Below are 27,359 nucleotides of genomic sequence, written 5' to 3'. Positions count from 1 at the left end.
TTTTGGGCTGCTTATAATGGATACAGAAGAATTCGTATACTGCTATGATTGTTATTAATCAGAATTAGATGTAAGCATTATACCGGATATGCACAGAACTATATTACAAGTACATTAATAGTATTGCAAAATTAAAACTAAGACAAGCCAGAATTAAATTAAATTAATTCTAGCCAAAATAAATAGACATAAACAACCAGACAAAGTATGTCCTGATTTCATCTGTATATTTTTGTGGGAGATTGTATGATCCTTGCGATCGCTTATTATCATAAAGCCTGGGCTTTTGGGAGGGAAGTGCTGTTTTTTAATCTTTATTTTTCTCCTCCTCAAGGTGCCTGCCGCAGTGCACCGGATGGCTCGCGCTCCCTGACGAGCCGCTCTTAGCTGCCTGCCTTTCCTCTCGTGCAGCGCGCTTGCGCCCTCGCTGCCACGGCGCAGGCCCTGCTCCGGAGGCAGGACCGGCCGAGGTGACCCCAGGGCTTTCTGCAGCGCTCGTCCTGCAGAGCCACGGGGCCGCGGCGAGTTCCCCAGCAGCCTTCTCCGACCGTTCAACACGCGGTTCAACACCGCTCGGCGCTGAGTGGAGTGGCAGTCACTGCTGAGCTCAAGTGCATGATTTTTTTCCCCCAAAAGCTAGAATTTGGGCAAACTTGAGGAGATTTTCCTGAATATGGCTAAATGCTATGCATATATAAAACCTTGCCAAAAAGCAGAGTATGTTGGACAATGACAGGGTTTTTAATATAAACAACAAATCTTTCTATATTCAGTCCATTTCCTCAGAAATTGCTAATAGTGATCCTGTTATGGGTGACATGAATAAATAAAAGCTCAGGAGAAGCTCAGCCTATATGGATGCTGTTTTGCAAAGATTACAGGTGACTGAAGACTGTCTCACAAACAAGGTCTCATAAATTCAGTCACAGGTGCTGCTACCATCACAAGAGGTTCTAAAATAGTGATGGCAACATTAAATCACCAAATCTAGCACAAGAGATTAAAAGTGGACCCAGACAGAATACATACAAGTTAAATTTGTACTATAAATTTATTCTAATTCTCTGTGTCATTTTGGGGCATATGGACCCACTCACCGTTATTGAAGTGCTTTGATAATATGTTACTCAAACATTATAGAGTCATTTAATCCCTAAGTGATATTTAGAATATTAAGCAATTAATTATAGAAATATCATTAGTTTTCAATTAGCCTTGCTGGGTAAAGATGGTCTATCAGAAAACCTTGGTCACCTGTTCATGCAATGACGTCTTACCCTATCTACTGGAAGACTGCCCTTAGCTTCTCTGGGTCTCCCTGGCAGAAGTGACCGCTCGTGATCCTGACGTCATGCTGCAGTTTATAATGATTTGTGTGCCAGGAACTCCAAGTGCTTTATTCTTATCCGTTGCCCATCACTGCCAAGCAGGTGTTATCTGGGGATCCTTCTTGGGACACGTGCTGTCTTCTCAGCCTTATAAACATAGTTTGTGTTTAAAACTGTGCTCTGCTGAACTGGCGACACGGCTCGTGTGCACCCTGTGGGATGGAGGGGGCACGTTTAGTAAGGGGAGAGTCTCCTTTGCTGCGATCTTCCCCCAGTGAAGCAAAGCGATTGCTGGAGCCAAGGATGAGTGGGTTTGGGAGCGGTCAGTGAGTAGGAAGCTCGGTCGTGTGCCATGCCGGCGAAGAGGGGTGTGCGGGAATCGTGCAAGGCAGGCACGCGGTGCAAGCAGGGCTGCAAATCTTTTGGTGCTTTTTGTTGGTTTTCTGTTTATGCTTGTTTTGCTACCTAAGGTAGGAATGAACTTCGTGTGCCTGGACGGCGGGGTAGCAATCACCCTGGTGACCCGGGAGAGAGCTGGGAGCCCCAGAGCCCGCAGGGGAGAGCACAGGTTGTACGGGGAAGCCAGGGGGTGTCCCGCACACTGAGGGACATCAGGCAGTCTTCCCCCATGCTCTGTGCTCAGGGGTCTGCAAGAGACCCGGAAAGGTTTGGGGAATTCAGCACAAAGCTTGTTAGCAAAATAACACTAGTGCTGTGCTTTAGCTAGGCATTTGACTACTTTTTTTTTTTTTTTTTTTTGAGCAGTTGAAATCAACAGAACACCACGAAGGAAAACAGAACATGTATGTGTGCATGTGGTGGTGCATAAGCATCCATGCATCTGTGTATGCGCTTCTTAACCGTAATCTGGGAGAGGCCAAGTAAGCCTGGAGAAATCTGGCCAAGTTCAGAGCCAAAGCAGGAAAAGACAGTGGATTGGAGGAAATAGTCACTTTAACAATGCAAAGGAGTTATAGCTAGATAAAATGTAACAAAATCACTCATATTCAACAGCAGTGTTTTAGAATTGCTGCTTGGTCGTTTTTTAGAAGAGCTTATAATTAGGTATGAAGTAATATATAAACCCTGTATGTAGTGGAAAGTGAAGTCTCAGTAGTGTTCTTCCTTTCTAGCTGAGGATACACAAGCTAGTTTTACTGAGGTGCTGGGGTTTACGTGTGCACCACCCCCCACACGTCGATTTGGGGTAATGCCTTCTAACAACCTGGTCTTGCAAAATCTCTGGAGGACTCTTATGCCAGTCTGTGTAGGGTTTGCAGCAGCAATATCAGTACTGTGATGGACAAGGCCGTTAGGTGGGAGCTGACATATTTCTTCAAAGCAGGTTGAGGCTTTTTTTGTAAGTGATGGAAGAGTCGCTGGTCACGTGAAAGTCTCTGTGGTTCTATTCAAGGTGACACTGTTCAGCAGGTGCCATGAAGTTGTCTTTTACACAGTAAATCTTTCCAACCTCTGCTATGCAATAAATGATCCCAGCATCTCTTTGTGTGTGAAATACCTCTGCTAGTCTTCAATATTTCAGCTGTTGAAGCAACAGACACTGCTTGCAGCTGGAGGACTACCTGCCTTTAAATTGTTATTTAGGGCACATTCCTATGCTGGCTGTAGTTATAACCATCAATCTTTCAATAGACTACTGCAGGCAAAATGTTTCTAATACGCTTTTGCTGAAAACTACAAACAAAATAAGAACAGTCTGAGTCTGCAAAGAATAAGGCTCAGTATATTTTAAAGTAGTGTCAGGCTGGGATAATTCCATTGCCTTTACAGGCTCTACCAAGTCTCACAGAGGTGTGAACCTCTGAAGATTGTTTTACTTTTGCAATGCCTTTCCTTGTTGCAACGTGGAATTTGGAGCATGGATTTGGCAGAGAGTGGCTCCCTGGATAAAATAAAGACTTAAGCTCTTGCTTCTATGAGACCTGAGTTCAAGTTGTAACGATAAGGCACTATTGCAAACTAATCTTTTTCTGTGAGGGCATAGCTTCTTGATTTGTGAAGCTCTTACAGAAGGAATTTAGGACTTGAAGACTCTCTCGAGAGCTGGATGATAGGCAGCTAGGTGCTGAGACGGAGGTGTGGAGGAACTTCTGGCTTCAGGTCCATCTGTAGTCATTATTAGTGGGTATAGAGAAGAACTGCTGTGCATTTCACTCAGATGACTATAGGAAAAATCACTAACACAAGGAAAAAGCAGCATTTCAGAGTGTCATTGAAGCCCACCTCCAGATGGACTTCACCTTTCAATCCCCTTCGCCACTTCACCAGGTTGCAACCTTTAGGCAATTTGGCAATTCCTGGTATTGCCTTTCAAGCCCCCCCTTTTTTTGATATAGGACTTTTTTTTTTAATGCTTCTATTAAGAGCTGTGCAAAAGTTTGCAGGCTACATAATTGCTTCTCAGTAGAGACTTGATCCTCATACACCCCATCGTAGGTACAGTAGTGTTATTCCCAGTCTACAGAGCAGTAACTGAGATTCTCTCATTTCCCTAAAGTAAAATGAATAATATGCTTGGCAAAACCAGGACTAGAGTTTGGATCTCAGTATCTCAGTCCTCCACTGTCAATCAATATTTTTCTCCCCTCCTAGTCTCCATGCGTATACGCTATGTCTCTGGTCTTACTGTCTTTCCATTCACTAGGCAAACAGCCAGACAGTTTATCTTGTTGGATACGTTAAAGATTATAATTTAAATTTTTTTAGAAAGCACACTTCAAAAAAATAATAAGGTATCTGGGCATTCAGTTTATCAATCAGGTGCACACCGTTTGTGAAAACGGTGTCTGAAGAGTGGTCACTGAAAAGCCCACCTGGATCTCTGGGAAGGTCTTGATCCTTCTAAGCAAGCGTTCCCTGCACGCCTCCGCCCCCCGTATCCCTGTTTGCCCCTCTCCCCAAACAGGGCCACATTTCCAGTCTCTCAGGAGAGATCTGGAAGGACGGCAAGAGCCTTTCCCCTGCCCCGAGAAGGCGAGTTGCCCGGTGATGTGCTAGCGCCTGCCGACGTAACGGCGCGTGTTCCCTTCCGGCGGAGTCCCCAGCCGGTCGCGGTGCTGTGCCGGGACAGAGCCGCAGCAGCTCGGGGCGCAAATGCGTTGTGAACCTTGGGGCTCCCTCGTTTTTTCCAAAGCAGCCCATCATGTTCATTCGAAGAGCTCCGGCAGTAGGTGCTGGAGGAGCCAGCTGTGCCCCGTGCTGTGGTGTCTGTGGGCCTTTCACAGGCTGTTGCTGGAATGAACGTTTCGGAGTCAAGCTGACATTCGCTGTGGCCTTCCCGTATGAATCTCATTTGTAAATTTAATTTCACCTGTGTTCACAGCACCTAGTATCTTACAATGTTTTATTATAACTGAAGTGGCACTTAGCTGCCTGTCACACTGGCTTGCCGTCAACAAAGCGGTGAACTCAGTGTAAAAATACACAAAACACCCCGACTGCAAATGGGATTCCTGGTATTAGACTTAGGTCTGTACCATCTGCTCTTTGCTTGTGCTGGGCATCGCTTGCAGGCATCAGTTAATGATGAATCGTCGTTCACTCTCTGAGTTTCAGTAATTGAAATTGCTCCTGGTGACGTGTGGGGTTCTCGGCAGGGGCGGTCGGGGGCCGCGCGGGCGCCTGCCGCCGCTGCCCCTTGCTGCCTGCTGCGGGAGGCTGCGCGCGGCGCTCGGCGGCCTGCTCGCCCCGGAGGAGGGAGAGGGGCAAAGGGAGGGCTGAAAGGGCTGAAACGCCGCTGAGGCTGGTCCTGTCCTCGCCACCTAGACCTCCGCTGGAGGAGAGGCTGGCAGCGTATAGAGCCGGGTTGCTGTGACCTGGAACAAGGGGTAGGCCTGGGCTTCGGCTCCAGTTTCCCCGTGTTCTCAGTGACGGAGGCAGGTTGTAAGCCCAGGGGAGCGGAGCCCTCCCCACGCAGCTCCTCTCGGGAGGAGAGCTCAGTGCTTGAGGACCTTCATCCAGGACCTCTACTTTTCTCAGGATCAACAGACCTGAGCTTGAGTTCTTCTGAGGGGGCTCCTCCATCCTCCGGTTCCAGCTGGGAATAACCCTCTCTGCAAACCGTCTGCCCTGCTAGAATCTGTAGCTGATTCACTAGTTCCTGGTGAGATGTGGGTGACAGCTCCTGTGCAAGGCAAAGCGTACGGCTGTTCCTGCAGAGCAGGGACGCGCGCACGCTGCTTTGGGACCTGTTTGCTGAGGACTGAATCGCTTTCCTCACGCTCATTAAAGTCAGTTGGGAAATGTATGGCCAAATCTCAGAGCAGCACTTTGAAAATGTGTGATTAGACTAAAAGGTAGCATGGCAGTAATGTTACGTGCCTGTCTCACTGCAGTGTACCTGATAAATCCAGGTTTAATGGGAAGGAAATGTAAGGTTTAATATTCTATTAGTGTGCTTAAAGATCTGCCACACTGACTGCTTTATCCTAACATGAGTGACAGGCATTAGTGTATCAGTCTGCAGTGCTCGGCTCACGTCTGCAAAGAGGAGATTTAAGGGCAGTGGATTAAAAAGCTTTTAAAAAATAACATGTAATAATATTACAGATCTCAAATCAATACTAGAATAAATTCGCAGGAAAATATATTGAGTGGTGCTTTCATCTAAGTCCCTGAGCTGTTAATGTTCCCCGGCAGCGCAGGGTGGAAGTTTAGTTCCATCACTTCGATTTTTCCAGCCAACACAAACAAATCTGTGCTCCTTTTTCCTGTGCTGCCAGTGCGGCCTCTTCTGCTTTATTTGGCCTGTGCTTTTGGCCTGTAAAGCAAGCTTTAAGAGCTTCCAGTACTTCTGGGGCCAATATAAAACAGCTTTGATCCCTTGCTTAGATTTCTTCAATCCTTAATTTACCTTCACTTGTCCTTCTAAGCCCTTTTTGCTGTTGCTGTTGTAATTCTGTAACCCCACAGAGATCAGCATCCTGGTGCTTTTAAACAAAACAAAGGCTCAATCTTAATTTAATGACGGTGGCTCGGAGCAGACAGCACGGACCACTTTATGCTGATCATCTTAATTGCTATCTGCAGGATTTCATCCCTGAGCACTAACTCTGCCAACTGCAGTCCGCATATTGTCTTAGGTCAGTCGGATTTTTGTCTTTAGTGTTAAAAAACCTTTTTCATTCACCAAGATCTACTGGGTTTTATTCAGTTTGCAAATTACATGTTTAAGACTGAAATGGTAATTCAGCCCGTGCACTTCTCAGCTTTTCTTTTCCTTGAGACAGCATGGCGTTGAGTAAAGCTTTGTGTGTTTAATCAGTGCTCTGTGTCTTCCTGGCAAATGCCTCAGGCAGGGGACACAAACCCAAAGAGCAATCAGAGAACACAGCGGCTTTAAGAGGGCTGTTGAATTTAGACAGACCGTGTTCTAGTTTCCTTATGGCACCTGCTAGCCTGTGCTGACGCAGGAGCTATGGCAGGCTACAAACGTCTTTGTGTTCCAGTTCCCCTACCTCTGCGAGTAATGGGAAACAGGCCTTTAAAAAAAGCTACTTAACACCTACCTGTCCGTGCCTAAGGGACGGTACATAGATGCACTTTAGTGATAAGTCAATGTATTAGGTTGCTCTGTGGTTTCCAGGGAAGTGAACTTACCGAACCCTTTAAATGTGTGCTCTTTCTTGGTAAAAACCAAGCACATGACATGTTTGTGATGACTATTACAGGCTTAATCTTTTCCAGGTTTCTTATTTAAACACTTTGTTTATTACTCTATTAAGAAGTAGTTCACTATGCCAAAATCCAGCTTTATCTAGTTACCAAGCGGCATGATTTCAGTGTTAATATCACTGAAGCAACTTCAGTGTTGACTTCTGCATCTGTGGTCAACTTTGGCCACATTGTGACCACTTCAGGGGTTTTCAGCTCTTGCAGAATTGTGTAATCTGGTGCAAGTTTTCTCTTCCTGAATTTCAGCCACTGTTTTGATATCCACTGTTTGATGTTTCGGGGGCTTTAGGGGACTTTACATTTAATTTCTGAATGCTCTTCTGATTTTTGGGATATGTTGTATCCTCTTCATCGGCACTGTGTTCAAGCACTATTTACCTTTCCTAAGGATCAGCATTAGCAGGATGACTTCTTTTTCTCAAGTTCTTCCAGTTGCCACAATATTTGTCAAAGATTAATGCTCGGTCTTGTTGTAAATTTGTTTGAGTTGTTACCTGGTGTCTGATCAAGGACTCTTGCACACAGAAAATAGCAAGACTGTTGACTCTTCAGCTTGAGATATTATATAAACTTGCTTAAATTTTCACCTTCTTTTTATACATGCCTAAACCTTATCTGTTGTAATTTATGTCTTTGTATGGAGCGCAGTACTGAAACTTCTGTAAAATAGCTTTAGTGTTCACCCTCTCTGCGTGAATGAACCCAGACGCTATAAAAAACATCAGGCGTTTCTGAAGCTTCTGTGGCCAGGGGCAAAACCGCTGCTTGCTGAAAGGGAAGTGCTCTTTGCCGTTGTCCCCACGTGCCTCCCACACTTCCAGAGAGCCTGGGCTCTAACGGCGCTTCCCTTCTTGCCACTCTTCCAGGCACGTTGCTTTCATACCTCATTTTACTCCTGATGCCACGTGTTACCTGCAAGTCGCTTCAGCCAGAGAGTATAGAAAGCATACCACAGTCTGTATGGTTAACTTCACCTGCTGTCTGAGGCTTTTTTTCATATGCAAAATGTATTTGTTGCTTTGTATCTACACGGTATTGAGTTAACGAGACAGAATCACAAACAGTATTTTAAGAAATTAGTATTTCAGTAAGTCTCAGATGCCCTTGCCTGAGTGTATGTCCTGGCTTGTTCTGTGGCTCATGCTGTGTTTGCATTGCAGTGGGATGTTTTGTGCTCACTGTACTTTTATAACCTTTTCTGTGTGCATCTTCCTTCCTCTGGAATATTTTCTCCTCTGCTGAGGTATTCACAGGTTTTGGCTGTTTAGATCCAACCTGTTACTTCCTAGTGTTTACGAGCGGTGGCTTTGGTGCCTTACGCAGCTCAGGAAGTTCACAGCTGCTGTAGCCCCTGATTTAAATGACTGAGATTATTTATGCTTCTGTTTTCTCTGACGCCTACAGCTCTAGCTCAAACCTCTGTTCCTCACTGATAGAAGGATGTAGCTCTAAAGCATAATGGTTTCTTCTGGATAAGCTGGATACAGATTTTTAAAGGAAGGTTGTCAGGTGACTAATGCTCGGGCACAGTGCAATTCAGTACCTCTACTGCAATTCAGTAGTAACCTTCATTTTCTCTGTAGTCAAGTAGGTTATGAGACCTGCCTCAGGTGAGCGGATATTTGGGTCTCCGGTATGTGAGAATGTGCCGTGCCATTCACCACTCTGCTCCACCTGAGAAGGTTTTCTCACCCCCCAGGATCCACATCCTCCGTTTCTTCTTTCTCTCCTCGTGGCTGGGATGAGCCTGTGGAATGGCCTCTCATAATGCTCGGTGGCAGCATGGCACAGGAGGGACAGCACAGGGACCCGGCTCCATCCCCATGGCCTGTGCGCACAACAGCCCCACCTCCGCATCTTGAGAGGCATCAGCGCTCGGAGAGCCGTTGTTGGCTGGCGAGGTAACTTTCTGAAGTCGTGCTCTCGCTGGCATGGACTTAGAGGTAGCACTTCCCCGTACACCTTTAGGCACGTGCCCTTTTCTTGCCTGCAAAAAAAGTCTGCAGAAATTGTGTTCTGTTCATACATTTTTCACCAAAAATGTTGTCATATGTTTATAAAGGGATTCCTACTCGTGTCTTCTCTTTGGATCAATCATCATCAGGTTGTCTAGGAACCTGGATGCCTTATTTCAGTCTATTTTTGATTCCCTTTTTCTTAACCATTTCCTTCCTTTCTTGATGAGAGAAGGGCCTGATTGTTTTCATATTTCTTGCTGGGTTTAGCACTGTTTTATTAGGTTTGCTACAATAAAAGGTTGATTCGTTCAGTAATAGACTGTGTCAGATGGAAGCAGCCCCTTTGCAGTATGTACTTAGCATGGTTTGTACTTGGGAAGGAGGAGGGCAAAGGTAAGGAATAATTTAAAATCTCTTCCTGTTCCTGAAAGTCAAGCTGAGATCTGAAGCATGGGATTATACAACTCTGTGATGTCTCTCATCTTAGTGTGCCCCAGCAGTAGTGGTACCAAACGCTGAAACAGGTCTTTTCATATTTGCAGTAGCTACATGATGTCCCTCAACACAAACTGCTTAGAAAAGCTGTTGTAGCATCAATTCCCCATGAAACTGTGTGTTTTCTTTGTTACTGATGCCCAGGGCAATTTAATGGCAGGATGTGATGGAAACACATGCCTAGCAGGGTCTCTACGCTTACACCTTCACTTGCGGACAGTTGTGTGTGTGTGTGTGTGTGTGTGTGTGTGTGTGTGTGTGTTATCACTGTAGTGCGCAAGGCATGGATCACATCCCCTAATCTGTACCGCCCAGCTCAAAAATTGAATCTTTAGTACCTGTAAGGGAAAGTGGGATTCAAACACCCTCTTGGCAAAATGCCAGCATAATGTTGGTGTGCACATGTATATTTTGGATGCTTTCCGCTGAATAGTCTCATCCTGTCACTGTGCCAGGGAGAAGAACTATACCAAAGAAAGCAGTCCAGCTGTGCACATGCCTTGTTCTGCTTGCACGTTGCAGCTGAACAAGGTAAACCTGTATTAAACCCAGTATGGAAATTGCATCTACCGGTATTTAAAATACGCTTAAGTATTTCACCGTCTTCTGCCTTATGTTCACTGGATTGGCAGCTAACCTAAAGTGACATGGAATGGCATTGCATTGGCAAGCTAGCGTCCAGGGACAAAGCAAGCATGTTTTTGCCTCCTGTGATGAAAGGCTCCACTTAAAGACTGGAGGATGGTACATAGTTACTTAGAACAGTTTGGTTGGTTCATGTCCATGAGAGAGTCTGGTTCGTAATATAGTGCTTTATTTATTTATTTATTAGTAATATTTCAATTCTTAGCTGTAACAAGCTTTTTCTGGAAAAAAAAAAGTTAAAAAAAATCTGGCCAGGTTTTTTAGTGCTGTCTCTGGTGCCATCTGTTGTGCTAAAAAACCTCAACATGCTTTGACACTTCCTTAGCACAGGAAACGACGCTGTGGTGGCTTGAGGAGGAGAAAAGGTGGGGGAGTTTTTATGGGGTTACCGCCACACCTGAGTGACAGCGAGCTGACACTGAGGCTCGCTGATGGGTGTGCGACTCCTGTCTGCGCTGCTATCCATGATTATAGAGTCACAGAGTAATTTCGGTGGAAGGAACCTCTGGATGTCATCTGGTCCAGCCCCCAGCTCCAAGCGGGGCCAGCTCTGAAGTTGAAGCGGGAATGCATTCCTCGCTACTAACCTTTGGAGGTAGTAGTGTAAACCTGCTGCGTCCGAGTAAACCGTCAGGCCTGCCATGACGCAGAGTTTGTTTCTGCTTAGGAAAGTGGTGATCTATAAAATAAGACAGTCCTGGGTGCAAGCCTCAACTGATGTCCTACTGGTTTTGCAAATAAACCTTTCCCTCACTGACGTGTAACCCCGCTTTCTCGCAGAAAGACAGCGCCCTGTCTCTGAACACTGGGATGTACAACGACTCCCGGCTGTATCAGCTGCCAGGTGTGTCAGCCCTGAGACAGCTTCACAGGTGCCCGGGACCAAAATCAAAAATGTAACTTGCAAGTTGAGGTGAACGGGAGGCCCTGGAGTCCTGCCCCCTCCAGGAAGCAGTGCTCAGCTATGTCGGAAGTCCCGTCCTTGTTATCCCTCCGGGGGGGATCTTCGTTCTTTGTCCTTCAGCTGGGAACCAGCTAAACCTTGTTTGGAGACGAGCTTTGTTGCCTTGGCTCCTTCACTGCGGTAGCATCTCAAATAGGAGCAAGGCGCTAGTCCATGGCTGAGGAGACAATAGATTTATCACAATCCAGAAATTGGAGCCCACCAAGATGTATATCTTCCCTCAGCTTTGGTTTCATACTTGATAGTATTAGGGGAAAGCTCTGTAGCTGCCAGCTGTCAACGGTAGGCTTCTTGTAGAAATTATGGGTCTGTCTCCTGGTTTGCAGTTCTGTTTGGTTTGAAATTAGCTTTGAATTTTAGAAGATTTCTGGAGCTGTCTTTAATTTATTCAGTGAATGGCAATTACATCCCATAGGTCCTCTTTCTCCTCTGCTTTCTTTCAGTGCTGCAGTGAATTTTGGTGACTGCACAGATCTTGGGGTTCCACACAGCCCTGCTACACACAGTCAGCTTTTTCCCTCTGTTGCAATTCTTTCAAAAGCCTGAATGTATCTGAAGCAATGGCACTTCCCATAGACAGCTCTGTGGATTTATGCTCTTCATCCTATGCATGCGGTAGAGTGACAGCCGCCAGCTAAAGATGGGGCTGTTTAAGATGGCGCGGCGGTGGGGGCAGCCTGAGCAGATTTCTTACCCTTCCCCTCTTAGGAGACTGTAAGTCACAGCAAAGATTTGCAAAGGCCAGCTCACCTGTCTGCCAGGCAGGCTGCGTTCCCGGAGGCGCGTGTGTCAGCGCTGACGTGTGTTTGGTGCAAGCTCTTTGAGCGCCCATCTGAACCCAGCCTGTGGGAAGGAAGGGACGGTCCATAACTAGATGTGACCCTGCTTTCCTTCAAATTCTGTTCTCACAGCTGGTTTTTCTTTGTCCTGGTTCATCATTATCTCGAGCGCCACCCACAAAACGAGCTCTGCTGCAGGCAGTAGCTGGTGGCAGTGCCGCAGCTCTGGGGAGTGACTTACAGGACTGCCGGCTCCGCTCCGAGGTGGGCACCACAGCCCGCGTCACGGAAACGAAGCCCTTGCAAAAGGGCGTGTGGTGGCAGTTCTGCGGCCCACAGCTGGCCCGCACAGCTAGGACGATGGGGCCACGCTGCACCTGGGGGACACACTGGGCTTTCCTAGGCACAGGGAGGTTGGAGCCCCCCGTGCCCATGGACCGGGGAAGGAGGTGTCATCCCTTCCTGCTGTCCTGGGCTGTGGGGGCAACCGCTAGTTCTGAAACAGAGCTGGGGAGCACTTTTCATTTGGAAGTGGTGGTGGCCAGGCTTGGGCAGAACAAAGTAGAGCAGAATTGTTGTAAGGCCAAAATTCAGTTAGAAATTCAGTTCCAGTGAGATGAAATACCCGGCTGCTTAGAAATACCCGGCTGGGCAGTTGCTTGAGCTGGAGGACACGGGTGTTTCCAGGGAGGCTTTGTGCGTACGTTTTGTCCGCAAGAGTTTCTGAACGTAGTATTGTGAAGAAGAGGAGTAAAAATTATCACTCGACAGCTGCCGTATTGCTGAGAAGCAGGCTAAGAAAGGCTTGCAGTGCCCTCCTGGATGACAAGCGGCACTTGTCACCGTGCACAGCAGCAGCGCTCAGCGCTGTCCCAGCGGGCTCCCGGGGGACGGCTGCGGTCAAGCCCAGCGGTAACTGGGAAGTCACAGGAGTTCAGGGAAACCACCCTGAAGATATGAAGCTTTTGCCGCTAGCAGATGGAAATAATTTTACCTAAAGATTCCATCATATGGTACAGCAAGTAAATAAAGAATAATGCGGAACAGATGTGATAAGGCAAATTTATGTGCGACACTGATGTGAAATGTGTTAAAATGATGGTTACATGAGTACGGAATGAAAATTAAAAAAAATGAAAGAAGAAAAGCAGCTACATGAAACAAGCCTTGGAGGTTCTTTCAGAAGCACTGATAGGGAAGCTGCCTATTAGGGGAAGAGCTTATTTCAGTTCAGCAGTTAACTTCAGGAAGGGTTTGTGGATCTGCACATAGAAACTCTGCATGAGCATAGGTTCCAAAAAAAGGAATGCAACCTGGATACTCAGTCCCTTTTTATTATGTTAAAATTGAAAAAAAATCATAATTGATTGGACATCATCATCTCATCTTTGTGTAAATCACATGAAGGTTTCTCCTATCCTTTTGCCTCTGCAAAACCTCAACTCCTCTGTGTCCCACTGCTGCTGTTTTCAGACCTGATAGTTTCCATTTAGCCTAAGCAAAGCTAAGGTGACCTAAGATGTCTGTGCCAGCTAATAATGTCTGATAAGCTATTACCGTGTTCTTGATCTATTCTTCTATTTTTAATAGTTACGACGCACTGTTTTCTGTCCTTCATATTCTAAACACTCTAGTGTCAGAGATGGCACAAAATGCTCGGTCTCCACTGGGGAACATTTTACCAGTTACAGATTAGTAGCAGAAGAGCTGCTTACGCGTTTTCAGTCTTTTTATCTTGATGCCCTTCTCTTTAAGTGCCACTTGAAACACAAGCAAACCAACCATAGGGCTTTTCTCTGAATTTTGGAGGTAGTGACAGAAGTAACCCCGTGGAACAGAGGAACTCTTGCACCCGGAGAGAAGCTAAGAAAACTGTCCCGGTTTTGTCTCTGAACCCCCTTTTCTTTGCAGTTTACCGTACAGCGGTCTAGTTGGCTGGGTGCAGATTTATGCAATTGGCTCTGTGATTTCAGGGATTTTCTAAGCAAACAACTGAACTATCAATATTGCCCTAACCGGACATCAGTGTTTATCTTTGCTTTTTATGAACACAGATTAGAATTACTGAGTTTAAGTAAAATATCGTCATCTGCTAGAAAACAGTCAACGGGAGCAAGTATGGTTTGTGTTACAGGGGTTGTGCCTGGCTCGCAGCACGGTGCTCGTATGTGCCCTTTGCAGGGTGGATTAGCCGCTACTTGTCTTCGGCTTAGAGTTTGCAGAGCTCTCTTGTCTATGCAGATGATCATGCAGGACAGCACATGACATCCTGTAATTGGTAAAAAAGCAAGGGCTATACTGTGATCTTTGTTGGTAAGCAAGAGACACATAGGACTGGAAATCAGTGTCCTCAGAAAGTGGTAGCTAGGTGGAATATTTCTCAGATGAGCTATTCAGTACGGATATCCCTCTTTTCCTCTCCCATTTTTCTGGGGCAGGGGAGGGTGTCTTTTTTTGTTAAGCCAGCTGGAAAGCAGTACAAGTTAAAACTGGGGCTGCAAGGGTGGTTGCTTCAGCTGTCATTTCCTGGGAGCCTGAGATCAGCCATGACGCTGTTGGGTCTCTGTCATTTGGCCTCGCAGAGACGTCTCGACACCTGAGCCAGGTGGAGGGACCCAAAGGAAATCGGGGCCTCCAGGGAGCTCTTCTGCCTCCTGACCGCAGGACCATCTTTAATAGCATCCAAGAGGCTGTCAAAGGATTTTTCTTATAAAACGAAGGTAGTAAGGATGCAGTTAAAATGAAAGCTTTACCTAATACTTTATGTTTCATATGCCTGAGCTGTTTCTAATGTATGGTTTTGGTATTTCTGATGGAAAGTTAAAAGGATTCGGATGGTGCTTGTTTGCCATGTGATGAAGCAGTCCCTGATGTTTTTAAAAAATCACATGGAGCTCTTCAATTCTCGAAAGCTGCAGAGTCCTGTTAATGCTTTTGGCTCGCTGGGCCTATTTATTTCACTAACGTTTGCCAAATCAGCAGAAAGGGTTGTTGTCACACCGCGCAGGAGCTTGTGAGGTGTTTTAACGTGGCCTCGTGGGTGGAAGAGAAGGTGGTTATCCTGGAGGAAGGAGGAAGAGCAGCCGCAGTGTTTGGTCAGTTTTCTTCGTGTCTTTCAAGGTCGAATGTCAGGCAAAGACAAAATCATTTGTAATGGTCTTCTAGAGACTGACTTCTAATGCAACAGAGTGATGTTCTTCTAACTGCAGGAAGAATGCATTAAATTCCTACCTAGATTTTTTTGTTGTTGAGTGAAAGTTAAGATGTCTTGCTGCTCGGTATCAGCAGTTGTATTCCTAATAATTTTTGTATTTCATAAAACGGGAGAGAAGAATGTCTCTGAAACCAGGTGCTGTATTACTCAATACTGTTAAAGGAAAGCAGCTGGGCAGCTGGCTCACCTAGCTCGTGCGGTTTGCTGAGTAGGGACATGCACGGAAGAATTTCGTATGACTGGCTGGAAAAATCTTCGTGGAATTAGCAGAATTGTTGTAAATATAGGCCCTGCAGGTCAGAGCGAAAGGACTCTAACCGAAAATGTCTCTTCTGAAGTTCAGGACAAGCACTCGCTGCCAGGTGTTCGGTAGCTTTTGGGAGTCCTGTCATACAGCACAGATGTGCAAGTTATGATGTGCTGAACAGCTCTACCAAACTTCACCTTTGGATACCAGCTCTTTTTTTGAGGAAGACAATTGACTCTGTTTCTGTAGAGGGAGACTGATTTTGCCATTGACACTACTTCTAAAGATGTGGAAAATTACCCTCTGTCTTTGTCTTACATTAATATATTTATACATATATAATCTTTTAATGCCCGTTAGGAGGCACCTGCTTTTTTACGCTGCTGCAGTGTACACGAAGGGTGTTTCCTGTTTCAGATAGTGAGAGGCTCATTAGCATCTTCTCACAGTTATTTGCTTCAACTGCAATGTTTTGAAATTCCTTCGTCAGGTCACAGGCTCCTTTTTTAAAATGAGTTTTTATCAGTGTTTGTCAATACAGTATTAGGTCACAAACTTTCCTTTCTTTCCATCAGCTGTCCTTGTTCATACGCAGTGGTGATCAGATGATCATACGCAGAACAAGCTTTGTGGCAGGGCTGCTCCTAGGATCTTCCAGTGGGCTCCGGAATTCGCCATGTATTCATGCTGTACATGCATTTGTCCCAAAATTAGAAAAAATCGGTACCCGAATGAATATTATTTAATTTCGGTGTGTGACAGTTCTTGCAGCTTTTTGTGGGAGTACATATTCTGTGCACTTCTCTGCTTTTTCTCTTTTTCCCCCCTTTTTTTTTAACCAGTGATATCTTTAAGTTGCTGAATTAATTATATCAACATGTCAGTCATACTGTGCTGGTTGATACCAGGTGGTGTCACCTAAGATAAACCAGAAGTAACTGCCTGACATACGTAACATCGCTTAATCAGAAAACCCATTCATTTTCCAAAGCCAGCACTTACCCTCCTGCCTTTGGGCTCTGTGTTTGGCTGTTTCTGTCGGCAAAGACAGATCTCTAATTTGATCTCAGATTTTTTATGAGAGCTGACATCTTGCCATTGGATTCGAAATGACTCTTCCAGCTTCTTCCTTATTTCTGACAGTTTATTACAAGTAGCAGGTAATTACTAACAACAGTTTCTGTTGTACATCATCCCAAGGATCAGAATATTAAAAGTCTGGGCAGGAACCTGGTATTTCTAATGCGACGGTAAAATTTACTGTGAATAATGTTAATATAGTAGATTAAAACATTTTCTAGCGTGAAGCTAACCTGAATTCTGGGTGTGTTTTAGCAAGCTGTGAGGCTGCCTGAGCGGCATTTGTGTTAAGGTGAGGCAAATAGCGTAATGACTTAAATTGAACCTGGATTACATGTAATATTTGTGTTTCTGCATAGGGATGATGGCTTTGGCGGAGGCGGAGAGGGACAGGTGAGACACGCCGGTGCTGCCACCCACTCTGCCGTGTTCAGGTACGTTCCAGATAAATTGCTTAATGGTTAGGAGAAGGGCTGTAAAGAGACAGCTCCAGGATCCGTTGTCTGCTCTTATTATTGACATACTGTATGGCTTTAGATGATTTGCTAAAATAATTTTGGCTTAGTTCTCCATCTGTACAATAAAAAAAAGATCTTCTGCTTTTTTTTTTTCTAATTCTAAAGTGCTTAGAAAAGTACCAGTCAGAGACTGAAATAAAAATAATAGCGATATGCATAATAAAAGTTCTAAGATCAAGTCACAAGCAAATGAGACACAGTATGAAGTTATATGAATTGAGTAGATCAATGTCTTTTTCGTGGAGAAAGCATTGATTTAGTGTATGGAGGTAGTTTCTGAGATGATAAAAATATTTTCACTTTAGAAAAAATACTGAGCAGTTAAAAACATTTAGATAAACTAACATACTTTTGGATTCCCAGCTGCAATGTCAAAATCTTCAATATCTTTACTCTCTGCAAATTTATATAATAAAGCAATGGTGAAGATCAATTAATTTGCTCATTTTTGATCATTTTAAAATTACTTTATTGTTTTCATTAGGTTGAGCTTTGAACAAAAATCTATTTGAACTGGGAAACTATGTTTCAGTTTGAATGCTGAAACATGAAGCATTTTAAGGGAAAGGCAAACAAAGAAAAAGTAAAATAAGCTTGTGGACTCTACCATTTTCTTCCATTTCCATTGAAAGCAGTTGGTGTATTCTGTTAAACATTTCAGCAAAACCTTGATTTTTTTACGTGATTGTTTCTCTGGGAAGTGATGCACGCTTGAGCATGCTTTGATAGCAGTCATTTTACCTTTGAGGAGACTGATTATATTTGAGGAGTGTAATTGTGACCCTGAAGCATGTAACCAGCTTGGTCAACGTGCTAAAGAAGGGTCAGGTAACCTCCCGCTTTCCCCCCAAACACTTCTCTAACCTAATGAGGGTCCCTTGCAGGCTTTCATTTGGAGATGCTGTTTAACCAACCAAAAAGGATCTTGTGGGCAGTGATTAAAGAGCAACTGGGAAGCTTCCAAGGCCGAAAGCGGTAGCGAAGAGAGGTACGCTCCTGATTTGCAGAGAGTGGAAGCAGGAGCTTTTGCATTTCCACCTCCTTCTGTCTGGGGTGACACAATACTCCGCACCAGGAGAGCTTTGCTGGAGGAGGACTCCATACGCAGGCTGCCCTTAGTGGTGGCTCGCTTGCTGTATGCTTTGTCCTGGTGTGTGCTGTTTCCCTTGGTTCCAAGCTAGGTCACAGCTGTGAAGACAGTCTCAGGTTTTGTCTCCGCAGAATGACGTAGTGGACCCGAGGGGAAAGGCAGTACTTTATTGTCTTCTGTGAGCATCACTGACTCCTTCAATGCATATACAGGGATGTCACCAGTTCTCTTAAAGATTTAGTTTAGAATCCAACCGCAATTTGAAAGGTTTCTCTAAGAGTTACAAGCATAACAGGGAGTTTCACTAATAAAATATGAAGAACATACATGTTATTATAATACCAAAATGTGCAATTATGTCTTGATTGCAGCTCGGTGATTACATGTTTTTAATGAAGTGCACATTGTCAGTGTGGGAAGCAATAAAAAAGAAAAAGTTGCAGAAATGAAAATTTAATATATATGATAATACACATAAATCTATTAGAAAAAGTAAAGCAGAATTAATTAAATTTCAGTACCCAGAGGGTGAATAAGAATGGCAAAGAATTAAGAAATTAAAAATTCATACTGTAATTAGAATTTTGCATACTAAAATTAGAGGAGGTGTTTTCTGATAACTTCTAAAATCATTTTTAAAAGAAAACCGTGATGGGAGCAGGGCATGCTAATTATGCATCGGAACCTTAAGGTGTGAAACCTTACTTTACACAATCTTGAAAAGAGGATTAAGTACCCAGTTAAGTTTATGTATAAAACTCAGTAATTTTTCAACTTTTCAAATACAAAATAGAAAAAAGGATTACAGAGGAACACAGCAGGGCATTATTTATTTAGACATTTAACAAATAGCAAAATAATAGTTCTATGCAAGCTCTAGATAAGCCAAGAAACACCTTCACCACAGCCTGATATATCCACAACGTTAGATAACAAACATATTCAATGAGGAGAAATTTGCTCGATTCCAAAAGCATCAACCATTACTATGTTATTATTTTTCACTTCCTGCTAGTCTTTGACCACTCCTGCAGCTGAAATGATGTAGTCCTGGTTCTTAACAGGATGGTGGGGCTGAAATGACATTTTATTCTTGTTTTCACAAGGCTTAAATGGCTTTCCTTAAAGCTGTCCTGAAGGAAGGAGGCAGAGAAGTGAAGGCAGAGGGTAAGGAGTCATTTATGAATGGAGACGGGAAGCAAGAATGCAGGTTCTTGGCTATCCATAGGCTTGTTTTCCAAAGGCCTTATCCAGTGTCTTAGCCTTGACTTCAAGGGGTGGCCTTTGGTCTTCCCGACCTCCAACAGGATCAGGACATGGGAAGAAACAAGCAGGTGATTTTGTTCTAGGCTTTCTTTTGAGTAACAAGAGAAGACAGTGACTCATCAAGTTAGGATATATCCTAGTATATGGAGAGCGGCAGTAGAGGGGTCTCCTCAGCTGTGCTGGGATTCCTCTGTTGTCCAGCACAAAGTTAGGCAGACTGCTGTGGTCGTGCCTTTTGCAGCCCACCGCAGTCTCTTGCAGTTTCTCTTCTCTACCAGTCGTCTTTTTCCCCATTCTGCCCTTTGTTTCTGTGTAAGACCTGACGCTGCCTGCTGCCAGAGCTATCCAGATGTTGCACTTTGGGCTGGATCTTCATTGCTGTCAGTTTTGCTCAGGTTTTGTCAATGCCCGGGAAGAGGTGAGGGGAAAGTGTCTTCTGCCTTGTAGGGGAATTGTCCAGTGACTTCCAAAATGAGTCTGGGGAAGGAGGGTCCGGAGCTGAAGGAGCTGTAGTCACCCTTCTTTCAGCCCAGCTTTCACGTGTTCGTGTCAGAGCCAAACATGTGCACTGGAGATAGGACAGTTCACCTTGGTGGGAATGGAGTAGCCTTGCCGACTGCCTCTGCTGGTCCTCAGCAGAGGCTGAGAGCACTGACCCTGGGCATACGAGCTGTGTTCCCACCCATGCACAACTCGTTCCCATGGCTGGCTCTTTGCTCTCTCGGGAGTCTTTCTTCTGCTGTCGAGTCATATATGAATGCACAGGAGCTTCGAGTTTCTTCCGGAGTGTGTTTCAGAAGTGTGGGCCACCCTGTAACTCTTCAGGGCCATTCTGGGGGAAGCTGCTTTAGAGTTGCATCCTTGCAGAGGTCAGCAGAGAAAGTACGGTTAGGGGAGGAAGAGGAAGACTACACTGGTTATTATTGGTAGGGAAAAGAACGCAAAAGCAGCTGCTTTGAGATATTTGGCTTTTGATATGTAGTTCTAATCACTGAGTAGTTGCATGCTGAGCAAGACATCGGTGACAGGAAGAGTCTAAGGCAACAAACATCTATTCATTGCTGTTTCTCCCAGCTCTTGGCTGAGTAGGACATAACAGTAAATGACAGGAGATCCAACACAGTGAAGTGTGAAAAATCCCTGCCCTCAATGAAATTGGTGCAGTCTAGAGAACCTGTATGCAATGCAGACCGTGTGACTGTCACAGTGTGCACATCCTAGTGACGTACTTCAGGTGTGGTTGGTCCTGTCCTGAGGTAGAGGTGTGCACTGGGTGACCTCTCAATCTTTTCAAGTCTTAGCATCTGTGATTTGATGACATCTGAAAATTAAAAAAAAAAAAAAAAAAAAGCTTTGGACTAACGCTGGGCTAATTCAGCAGGTGATAAATGTTTGGAGTTGATGTCGTGTAAGTTGAGTGCATGCTGCTGTTATGAACTGTAGCCATAGGAGCCTAGAACGTAATGCATCCAGTGTATGGGGAAGTGTTTGTTTTAGTGTTTGCATAAATCTACATAATTGTCATCTTTGGTGCTAATTAGCATCCTGAATGGAGATGATATTGCTACCCAGGAAGCTTGATATATGACTGGAAATCATAATAGTAATGGTAGTGCTAATAGCACCATTGTTAAGAGCTGATGTTATAATTGAACTTGCTTATAGGTAAGAGGGACAAAAGTCTTCAATATTATTTAGGAGTATTAATGATAATGGATGGTGGCTGTGGTGTAAAATACATAGCTAATGCTGGAGTTCTTGTCGGAAAATGCTGTGTTCTGACATGCAGTGACAACCTTTACACGAGGGAGAGGGAGCCTGGGGACCCATGCCGGGGAGAGGAGCTGCGGGGACAGGCCGCGGCTCGCAGACCTGCCGGTGTTGGCCAGCCGGCGCTGGCGCCGCTTTCCTCTGCTGGCTGCACTCACAGGACGCGTGAGGGGAATCACAGTGCGGTGCCGCCTTTGCCCGTGAGCACCACCGCGTCTGGGCTGCAGCAGCCCTGCCGTTAGCAGTGCTGAGCGATGCCGCGGAGGCCGTTTGCGATGTTTTCCTGTGCTGTGACCCACCGAGCGTGGGGGTGATTCTGTCTGTTCTTGAGCGCAATCTATGGCACCTTTAAGCTACTAGAATACACGCAGGTACTTCAGAGGCTGCTCTGACCTGCCTTTGCTGAGAGCTTCGGGCCGTTGCAATTTTGAGGGAAATAAAATTCTTTTAAATAGGCATTTTCAGTGGAAACATTAACTGTTTGATTACAGTAACTATAATTGTATGATACCAAAGTATTTAGGAAAAGGATGCTACTATGTATGCTATGGAAGGCAGCATTTAACCATTAGAAAAAGAGATGAATCTGAACCAAAAAGCAAGATCATAAACTCTTCAATTTCTATTTAAAAGACTCTTTAGAGCATGAACATTGCTCCCAGAAAAGATTATCAATACAAACATGGCATTATTAAAACGATTTTTGTTAATAATATTTCCAGTATGACTAATCCTAGCATCTATCTAGAAGTGAGAGAGCACCAGAGTTTGTCTATCTCAGACCTTTCTCCTCCCACCCCTCTGACTTGTATCAGCTGCAGGATACAGTGGTCCAGTATACTTTTCTCCTCATGCTCTTAAAGAGCTGGAAAACAGCTGAGCTCTGGATCTGCTTTTGGGTTTCCCTAAAATGCAGAGTATTTTACTGTGCTGTTAGTGTCCGATACTCTCTGACCAGGTTCTTTTAGATATTCTACACATGGAGGGTGTAATGTTTAATATCAAAATTTACTTATTTGAAAGTATTTGATGTTACACGGGATTTTTGATTTAGCAGAATGATACAGCAATATACTGAAGTCACAATGCAAGTGTAAATTACACTTAGGTAAACATAACAGTTCAATGACAATAAAAATGTGATTCGTATTCCCGGTCTCTACGATATGCTCACCGTCACGACGCTGGGCGTCCCAAGTCAGCGGGAAGGAATACGTGAGTTGAAACGAGCTCAAGCCCGTCACTCTCTTCAAAACTCTTTCGTTAGTTGGTTGGTTTTTGTACCCTATGTTGGGCTGAGCCACGTGCAGGCCTCCACCCCTGGTGGTCTGTCTGACTCAGGGAGACGTTCACACTCTTTTGATGAACTCCGGAGGAGCATTTACACCACCAGTTGATCCACTCAGCTGGGATGGGGTCAGTTGATCCACTCAACTGCCGTAGCTGTTTATCTAAAACGAAGGCCGCCCTCCAGGCCCCTTTGTGGTGAGATAAAGTCAGCTTTCCGTGCAACAGCTGTGGTCAGTCACATCTTACGTTCTGCCTGAGCTTCATGGGCACCTCGCCCTTGCCCATCTCCTCTGAGCCCTCTTCCCTCGTAGGGGTTTATTAGGCGGTCACATGTGTTTTCTCCAACCGCTTGAAAACTGAGGAATGCTGGTAGAAATGAGCTCAGACAGGCCGTTTCCTTTTTCTTAGCTGCCTGAATGGTCGAGCGTGTCCATGTGGATATGCTCAGGAACGCTACACGTCAGGAGAATGACGGCTCGACTCAGAGGAGGGCAGAGGATGCAGGACCATGCTGGTCTTGTTTGCATTGCTTTTATTCTTTATTTCTTTCCTTTGGGGATGACTTTCTCGGTGGTGGAGTGGCACTCACCTCAGCAAATGTTAGCTGTGTACAAGTTGGATGTGTAGTCTCAGGTGTGCTCCGACCATAGTCAGCAGAGATATCATCCATCCTGACAGAGGAGTCCAGCTTGGGGAAAATGAGTTGTCTTCCCAAGGTGCCTGTTCCTCTCCGTTGGCTGTGAGGGGTGTCTAAATGATGAGTTCAGATGATGTGCTGACCTCTAAGTAGCTAACGTGAAGTAGGATAAATCCCAGTGTTAAAATCCATGTGAATTTGGAGTGGGAATAAAACAATTTTAAAACTATAATCTGAGTCTCAGATAGACAAGCAGCAGTCCTAGCAAATAGTTGTGAATACCTAAAGAGAAATGGAAGACAACTACCCGGGTAAATTTATTTCAGCATCTGGTCTGTAGGACCAACTTCATTCCTGCCTTCATTTTCCCCTGCGTTCGTTACTGCAGCAGGAGACATCCCAACCAAGCATGTTTCCCAACCTTATTCTTCTGAAATTAAATGGATTATCTCAAATTAATTCAAATATGATAAGCAGCTATATAATTCTTATACCACATCTAGAAAGACACTGTAGGAGAGAGATTCTGCAGCAGTGAGTATTTCCAAAATTATCATAGCAGTGAAGGTATTCTGCTCTCTTTATTTTTCTACTTTTTGCATGGAAACCACTACATTTTGCTCAGAGCAATAGTTTTTATAAAAGACCAGAATGCATCTGCAGAACGTCAAAAAAAAAAAAAAAGAAAAAAGAAAAGAGAAGCTAAGTTAAACCTTTAAGAAAGCTGTTCTCTGCCACGATACTAACATGTATTTGAGTCACTCTTAATCTGTAATCTGTATTTTGAAATACTGCCCTTTGTGTAATTCTCTGCTTTTTTTATATCACAGTTCTGTTTCTGGGTGCATCTTTGGGTGGAATAAAACCAGAAGGTCACACAGCAGGGCAGCTCTGGAGGAGCTGGTTCCTGATTAATGTATTCGCTATATGCTCTGCTGCTACCATCCTTCATGCTGCCGTGTGTGTGTGTTTGTGTGTTGTGTGTGTGTTGTGTGTGTGTGTGTTGTGTGTGTGTGTGTGTGTTGTGGGAGCAAGGGCAGCTGAGGCTTCTTTTTACAGTGCTGAGCTAAACCACCGCAAGAACGGGGAGCTGCCTGAAATGTGTCCGTTTAAGCACTGCCCACCAGCAAATACTGCGCCCTTGACCCTGAACAGGCTTTGTAGGAGTGCGATAATCTCAGTGGGAGTTCCCTCAGAAACATGGAGCGCTTTGGAATAGAAATGGCGTGTTTCTATTCTGGATTTTTCATTTATTTTGACTTCCAAGTTTTGACTGTGTTTTGTATTGTTGAAAGGTATAAAGAAAGCAGTTTCAGTGAAATGGGAGAATAATTTGGGGGAAACAGCCACTCTGTCCTTGACCCCTCAGTCCTGATAGTCAAAGGAGATGTACAAAACAGCTTCCAGGAGAAGCCTGGGAAATAACTCTTACTTCTGCTGGAAATGGAAAGTTATGAGATCAGTGCTGATATCGCTGTCTAATGCAGACCGTATATTACAGTCTTCCACTTACTTTCCCTACTGCTGACCCCTTACAGAGATGCTATGCTGATGATCAGGAACATTTCCTCTAGCTAGGATGCCCCTTTCCGACTGTTTCATCGGATTAACATAACTACTGAGCTTGCAAGTCGCTGCCTCGGTTTCCTAGCTGAAGAAGGACTCGAGCGCCTGTGTTGGCTGCCCAGTGAAGAGCTGGTTCCTCTCCTTGCCCAGCAGCCCTCTCCCGGCCCCAGGCTGCCTCCTGACCCCGGGATGCTTTGGCTCTGCGGTCTGGCAGTGCTGGGCAGGCAGCAATGCCGGGGAGCTGTTACTGGCCTGCTGAAGGCAGCCGATCAGGATGACTTCCCTTGGTACCCCTCTGAATTTTTAAAGCTATGATGTTCTCTATTACAGTTATGCCGCCTCAAAAAAACCCAACTCTTTACTGAACTATGAAAAGCATAGGTGACTCGAGAGGGCTGCGTATGCTGTGTCCCTTCAGGTACTATCCTCTTAAAATCAGTGTTTTATCATCCCGTAGCCTGTCACTCCCTGTATCTACAAACACACGTCTGGTTTATGAAACCCTTATGTGAGAGTTAGCTGAGCAGAAGACCCTGGTTGTAGGGAAACGGAGACAGCACAATTGTTATGTACTATTGTATTTTCACAGCTAGAGCAGGATATTCTATTATTTCTGCTTTCTCCTACCCCCTCCCCCATTGTCACTATGGAGATAACGGGAAGAAAAATTCCCAGTAAGACCTGGGAGCCTGCTCACCCTGCTGCCTCTCCGGCCGTTTCCAGCAGCCGTGGCTGCGTTCAGCTCTGACCCCTGCGAGTGCTCCCTGGGCTGCTGCTCCGGGCTGCGGTGCCCGTGTCAGGAGATGTGCTCTCCACCTGCATCGCCCTGTAACTGCGTTCTCCCTCCTTTCAGAAGAACCATTCTCTTAAACTGTTTTTTTCCTTAGTTTGAGCTGGGAAGAGGAGGGGGATCCTGCGATGGGGAGAGGGAAGGGTTTGCAGATTTTCTTCTTCCGTATTTCAGAAGAAGCTCTCATGTTGGGCTGCCGCTGGCTCTTTGCAAGCCTCGGTTTGCCCACCGCCGGCCTCGGCCGTGCTTTCCTGGAGGCTGGCTGGGCGTGAAGGCTTTGAAGTAGACAAAGAAAGAGGGGATGTCTAAGAAAGCAGCTTCTGTATTTGCTACCATCAGTAGCCAGGCTTTACCAAGGATGATCAACGAACAGATGCAACATGCAAATCAGGAACCTTTCCTATGGCCTCTATCTGGTTTCTCTCCCCGGGAGTTGCTGATTTATTTATTTGCTAAACACCCAACAGCGTATCCGGTGTGGTACCAGGCACAACGAAAGGCAACAGCCCCCGTGTTGCTTCAGGAATGCAGTGATCCTTTCCGTGGTTTCCCATTAATAAAAGAAGCGCTGTTTCAGGTTGCTGCCAGCCTTCTAGAGAAATAAATTCTCATGTGATATGATGTGAATGTGAAATGCATATTCCTTTAATTGTTGTCTAAATGTAAATTTGAACAAAGGGCAGTACAAAAGCAGCAACTGTGTGAAGCAGGCAAGAGCTGAGCTGCTATGATAAGGAGCAAAAGAAGAATCTAGAGATTATAGCAATTCCTGTAATACTCTAAATAAAAGTCTGATATCTGCATGTAATTCTGATATCAACAAACAGTGGCTTGCTGGAAGTGGAATTAATAAGAGAGCAGCAGAGATCCCTGCCGCTTGGCTTTCCTGCGGCTGCAAGGGTTTGGAGCTAGAAATGATGAGGCTCAGCCAGGGCTTGCGTCCCTCGGTTCCCCTGCGGTGGGTGGGATGGGTGAGGGGAAGGCAGCTCTCACGTTGCTTGCTGTGAAGGGCAGGCAGTTGCCTTGGGCTGCGGTTGTCTGGAGGTAGCCGGAGCAAGCTCCCTGCTCCCCGTTTACACGTTGTCAATGCACACTGCTCCCTGGCTGACCTGGCGGGGCAGCTCTGGCCGGTAAGTCGCTCTAACCTAAACCCGGTTTCACATTCAGTTCTCCCGCGTGGGAGAAGGCAGCATCAGCCCCATCCGCGGTTTCTTCCTTGTTGCCTGAACTATCCACAGAAAGCAATTCGCACAGAGATCGCGCGTGCTGGCCCCCTTCTTGCCCCCCGCGCCGCAGAAGGGTGGCGTTGTGCCTCCTGTTTTTTCTGTGCTGCGTTAGCAGGAGAGGACAGCATTTACTTGATGGGATGGCAGAACAAGCTCTTGTGGCTCTGAAATCCTCACACTGCTTATGAACTCCCTGGAGGAAAGCAGAGAGAAAGCAACACAAATTTGGCAGAAAACAGGAAGAGAAAAGGTGATGCTGAAGGTGTGGCCATGGTACATGCCAGAGGGACAGGCTTGAAGATGAACCCTTAGAGGAAGGGGTATGTGGAGATGAAGGCAACCATCAGGTGAGAAGAATGAAGGGTTGTGAACTTTCATTTCCCGAGCAGGTTCTCAGGTCACAGGGCTAGAGGATTTTTGGAGCTAGAAAAGCTTTTACTCTCTTCTGGTAATACACCTCCATTTATAAATAAACATTAACCGAGGAAGACTGGAATCCCGGTGTCCTGTCTCTGCAGTTCAGGGTAGTAATTACCATTTCAGAGAGTGCTTTTTATCCTTCTGGTTACATCTCAGTGAATGCTCAGCTTTTACACAGAGTGGAACTGCTCCACCAGGAGGACAGAGGAAGTCTAGCACTGGGCTGGACGTCCAGATAGCTCGTGTTAAGCCTTTCGGTCCAAATGAAAGTAGAGGGTTCACAACCCTCCTACAATGAATGATCCCACATACAAAGTGAAGCAGATGTAAAACCTGCCTTTCCCTCTATCTCAAAATATCCTATACACTAGACTGTTTTGGG

General features: G+C 45.3%; 1 long non-coding RNA gene across 2 annotated transcripts in view; it reads left to right on the top strand.

Moving 5' to 3' along the window:
* LOC106492650 (uncharacterized) overlaps window positions 1-27,359 on the top strand; it is a 386,415-nt gene that overhangs the window by 150,020 nt on the left and 209,036 nt on the right. For both annotated transcript variants that reach the window (XR_010884044.1, XR_010884043.1), the window contains exon 3: window positions 16,764-16,838. This is a non-coding gene — a long non-coding RNA (uncharacterized lncRNA). The remainder of the gene's footprint in view (window positions 1-16,763; window positions 16,839-27,359) is intronic.

This window comes from Apteryx mantelli, chromosome 4 (genome assembly GCF_036417845.1).
Source record: "Apteryx mantelli isolate bAptMan1 chromosome 4, bAptMan1.hap1, whole genome shotgun sequence".
Taxonomy (NCBI): Eukaryota; Metazoa; Chordata; class Aves; order Apterygiformes; family Apterygidae; genus Apteryx; species Apteryx mantelli.
This window is presented reverse-complemented; position numbering and strand designations above follow the sequence as displayed.